The sequence below is a fragment of the Bidens hawaiensis genome, unplaced genomic scaffold (assembly GCF_021521415.1).
Source record: "Bidens hawaiensis isolate Kalapana, Puna unplaced genomic scaffold, B.hawaiensis_p1.1 tig00052952_1, whole genome shotgun sequence".
NCBI lineage: Eukaryota > Viridiplantae > Streptophyta > Magnoliopsida > Asterales > Asteraceae > Bidens > Bidens hawaiensis.
The window spans coordinates 1322-6765 of record NW_027506237.1 but is presented as its reverse complement, the minus strand read 5'-3'; the positions used below and the strand labels follow the sequence as shown (position 1 = coordinate 6765).

Genomic DNA, 5444 nt, shown 5'->3' with positions numbered 1-5444 from the left:
TGCGCAAAATTAAACGCTTAAACATCTGAAAACGACGTCGAAACATAACGTCATTAAATGTAGGTCTGTCGTTGAAGTAGTCCTTCATCAAACGATCGTTCGCTTGCTACGATCTTGAAGGATATATGACAGTCTACGTGGCGGCGAATAGCTAGTATAGCCGGACAATATGTTACTGGCGACGGCCCGAACTGCGTCCGTGACTTCTAAATGCTCTTCCGCCACTCGTCGATGAATCTGATGAATTCTTTGACACTCCTTGATTACTTGATCCCAAATCTCGGCAGAATTTGTGGACTCCGGGGAACCCATTGAGTTTGAAGAAGTATGAAATGATGAAAATGATTGGTATTTTTATGTTTGAGTTTGTGTATGATATGATGAAAATGGTTTAATTGGTTTGATATTTATATTAAGTTTTTAATTTAATTTTTTTAGTTGACCGTTGTTCAACGGTAATAATAATATTATATTATTTTTTTCCCTTTCTTCCGGCGCTAAGATCCACCTGCCCTCGCCCCTTTTCGTCCCAATGTCGCCGGGGGGGGGGGGGGGGCAGTGTTCCTCCTCCTTCTCGCCCCGTTTCGCCCTAACCATCACCCCACTACACTTGGCCTTAAAAGTGATTTATTATACTAGTTCAACAACACACGCGACACGTTTAATGCATTTGTGATTGTTGACATTCACTAAACGCGGTTAACACATAATAAGAACGATTAACACAATTAAATAGAAGTTTTCAAAAATAACAATCAGTAATGTTTAATTATTTATAGAAATATGAATTTTTGACAAATTGTCATAAAGTGTCTATGTCAACCTATCAATCTATTTAAATGATAACTTAAATGTGTTATGTATGTCTTGAGTGGGTTAACCTGTTTTGATACATTCTTAATTGTGCCATTAACGCATTGACATGCTTATGAGTTGGCCGACATGTTTACCCTAAACACTAAACCTTTAACTTTCTATCAGTTCAATGATATTGACACATGAGTGTCATATATTCCCATACCAACTAGTAGACCTAGAAAATCTCAAGACGTTAGCAGGTTACTCCTTTATCTTTACATCATTAATTATGCTAGAGTAAATTAGGTGTTCAAAAGCTCATGTTGATGCTAATTACAATTGTTTTGGCATAGGTACGAGAACTATAACTTCTATTCTGAGTCTAAAGTTCGAAATGGCTTGCTAAAATGTAATAACGGATCGTTAACTCAGCAAGCAGAGTTCAGTAAAACAACAAATGGGTTATTATCTGACCTTAGAATAGCAGTCCCAAGAACATCCAACTTCTATGCAGCTTCTTTGAGGGTAATATCTAAGGGTAATGCTACCGTGTATGCCATTGGCCAATGTAATCTAAACCTAAGTCAAAGTGATTGTGTAGAATGCATGGATTCCAGATATACTACTCTAGATAGTTGTCTACCTAGTTCTTCGGGGCGGTCAATGGACCGAGGATGTTTTATGAAGTATTCCACGACTCCGTTTTTCAGACAAGACCAAATAACTAATATCAAACCTCTCCTTTGGGATGGTGAGACCTAAAACTCTTCTTCATATGCTACCAGATTTTGTTGTAGGATATAAATGTATTTTCAATTTTTCGCATATCTATGCTCAGGCGATTCAAGTAAGAGAACCATAATTGGCGGAGTTGTTGGAGGGGTATGCTTTCTCTTTGTGGTACTCGCATTTTTCCTATGGCGAATCCGATCAAAAAACTCAAGTAACCGTCATCTGGGTAAACACAATACGCATGAACTTATATATTGAATTCTTTAAATTTTTTAACACACGCCAGCCACCGACTAGCTAAAAGAAATGTACACCTTCCTTACTGGTTTCTGTTACCTTTTAAATTTTTGGTGGTTAGATAAATCAACTGGATCAACTGTGCTGCTGCAAGGTCCAACAAGATATAGCTATGGCGATTTAATAAAAGCTACCAACAACTTCAATGACATGAACAAACTTGGAGGAGGGTGTTTGGTGAAGTATATAAGGTACTATAACGAATTCGGAAGTTATATACTATGGAATAAACAACTAATACATTTACTTAGGAATAAAGTTTGTGTATTAATCTATGGAAATAATATTTCAGTATTTGTTTACGGTGGTATGATGCAGGGCATTCTCAAGAACGGGGATACAATTGCAATTAAGAAGACATTTATGACGTCTACTAGAGGAAATATACACATTCTTGATGAACTGAAGATTATGTAATGTTCATCATCGCCATATTTTACGCCTTGTTGGCTATTGTAGCAAAGGCCCCTTCTTATTTCTTATCCACGAGCACATGGACAATGGTAGCCTTGACCAGTTTTCTTATGGTGAGTTGAGCCATCATACGAATGATTATAGTTGTAAACTGTTATGTTCTCTATTTTGCATCTAGTAAAGATATATTGTAATGACAGGTAACAAATCAAGGAATCTAAGTTGGAGCAGAGGATTGAAATAATCTTTGGGACAGCAAGGGGTCTTGCATATCTACATGAACAGTACCATGTTACCATCATCCATAGGGATATAAAACCTAGCAATATTCTACTTGACAATGAACTTCAACCAAAAATTGCAGATTTTGGGCTGATAAGACTACTTCCCGAAGACAAGACTCACCTTAGCACAAACTTGCCAGGATCATTGTATGTTTAAATTAATACATAGAAAACTTGCTGCTAATTATATGCTCTACTCTTGTGTTGGAAAGATTTGACAAATAAAATTTGTTAATCTTACCAGGCAAAGTGGTTACGTAGCACCGGAATATGCCATTCATGGACAATTATCTGAGAAAGTGGATACATACAGCTTTGGCATTGTGGTCCTTGAAATTATTAGTGGGAAAAAGTGTCACAATGTCAAAGATGAGGAATCAGCTAACCAAAACTTACTTGATCATGTAAGCATCCCAAAACTTGGATTAATTATTCTAAACCAGCTATATTGTCACTAGTTTATACTAGGTGGTTAAATTCAAAATTCATTGATATATATATGTTGACAGATCTTAACCTTCATTCTATTTAACTTTGCTTCCGTTATTGTGTTTCATAGGCATGGAATCTATACGATAACGGCACACATTTGAATCTAGTGGATAACACATTAGACCCCAGTGAGTATGGAGAAGAAGAGGCAAAGAAGATCATAGAGATAGCATTGATGTGTACTCAATCACCAGTTTCTGCAAGGCCTGCAATGTCTGAAGTAGTTACTCTTATAAGTGACAGATCACTTGATCAAATACCACCAGTAAGATCTACCTTTCATGAAAACGATGTAAAGATTCAAGTCGGTGAAACCTTAACATCATTGTCCTCCAATGCCACGGCCTCCACAGTTCAATTTTCTGCCCGTTAAAGTTTCATTTGCATCACATCACAAACTTTAAATTGTTTTTATATGTATACAAGATCATTGTTCTCTCTTTTTATTTAATCCTCTATTTGCCTCCCTAACAACTCTTAATGAATACGCATAGTTGCTAATTTTCATATTTTGAATTAATTGCCATACTTGCCTCCCTGACACGACTGTCAACGATAGTGTTTGCTCCACCAAAGAAAATTGTCGTCCATCGAAAATTACCGTCGATAATCCCTAGCTAAAGGTTTTATCGGAAAACCCTCGTACGTGAACATTGCTTGGTAATATGCCAGCAAATAGATTACTCATCAGTATTATCAACATACCTTCATCGACAGATACTTGTCAGTAATGACTTTCACCAAAGAAAACGGACTAATACTCATTGATTTTGTAACAACGTTTAGCAATATTTATTCTACATAGCTCCTCTTCCTCTCACATACAACTGAAATTTGTGTGTGAATTTTCACGTTTATTAATAATATCACTTTCTTCTCCCTCCATGGTAAATGTTGACCAAGAAGGATATACCACATAACCTCTCGAGCTCTTGTATTAACTTCAACATACAGAACTTCCCAAAAAAAAATCTCCTAGAAGAATATCACTAAATCATGCCAAACCCATGATTGTTGACTAATGCATTACGATCACGCAAAACCTTCCCAAAAATCTGCAAAACAAACTTTGTTAGCCTCGCCACATATATGAGGTTTTTCTTGTGACCAGCCATGCATGCACATGAGAATCAATATTCATTCCCCAGAGGGACGATGAATGCAAAGTTTCGTAATTGCGTATATGTAGTAGATGAATTATGGTTGCTGTCCCTCTCATATGGCCGTGGGCTAATGTAATTAACGGTCTAATTGTTTGTGTTCTGTTTAACAAATAACATTCCTCTAGTCATGTGGACCCTCCTCACCGCGTACGTAGATGTAACAGAATTTCCGGACGAGTCAAGTACTCATGGAGTCATGGGTCTTTGGGTTGAGCCTGGGTGAAATTTGTTCTACATAGTCCCTCACAAGCAAGTGAAATTTGTGTGTGAATTTTCATGTTGATTAATAATTTAAAATATCATTTTCTTTGTCCTCCAAAGAAATGTTGACCCGCGTGATTTTGGAAAAAATGGGAGTCAATTGCAAATTTCTTTGACCAAGTAAAAGACGTCTTTTTTTATTTTCAATAGTGATCCCACACGTCTTACTTTTTAAAACACCAACACAAAACAAAAAAAGTTCTGGCACATTAATTTATTATGTCTGGCTTATTTTATTATATGGACTAATACAATATTATTGGGCTGAGGGGGTTTTGTGGAGGTAACCCTAACTGGGCTAGGCCCATTAGGGTACCATGATGGTGGCCATGAGGCTCCCTATATAAGGAGGTCTCCACCTCCTTATTAAGGGTTGTTGTTCTCAATAAGAGCCACCACCATAACCATTTTTGTGTCTGTAAACAAGAGATCCTCGAGATTTCTTAGCAGTCACCTCCACACCCCCAAAAACCATTGCAGATCTGAGCGGAGAAGAAGATCGAGTCGTGGTTCGTTCATCTCGAAGACCGGGGAACATCGTCATTGATCAGGTCAGATTCATTTCATGTTTCTTCATTGGCGCCATCCGTGGGACCGGCAACGAACCACGTCTTGATTTTCGTCTCGGTTCTCAGATCTATCCGTGGACCACATCGAAAACGAGCCGCATCTTCGACTCTCCTTTTCTGACTTCTAGATCTGCTTTTTGGAAGAACGAGAGGGTGAAATAAATCTGAAAACCTTTTCAGATCTGATAATTTTTCAGAAAAAGCTATTAGATTCGGACAATAATGCTCCGGATCTGTGACGGTTTTAATTAGATCTGACCGTGACGACCAGATCTACTACTTATTTCGGTGGCCAAAAATTCTCACGGTGCAAGATTTGCATTTTTTCCGGCAATACAGCCAAGATCCGGCACAGAAATCTTCATATACGAGTTCATAATGCAAAAAATGAGCTTTAGATTTGCTACCTTACAAAAAAAAGGATGGTGCTGGCC

At 37.6% G+C, this 5444-nt stretch overlaps 1 pseudogene across 1 annotated transcript; it reads left to right on the top strand.

Annotated features, from left to right (window-relative positions):
- The first annotated feature begins 1125 nt into the window (after positions 1 to 1125).
- On the top strand, positions 1126 to 3390 carry LOC143617190 (cysteine-rich receptor-like protein kinase 44; annotated as a pseudogene). Its single transcript, XR_013150789.1, has 7 exons — positions 1126 to 1549; positions 1637 to 1756; positions 1889 to 2018; positions 2146 to 2354; positions 2442 to 2672; positions 2770 to 2929; positions 3085 to 3390. The product of XR_013150789.1 is annotated as a cysteine-rich receptor-like protein kinase 44 (transcript).
- Positions 3391 to 5444: the final 2054 nt, after the last annotated feature.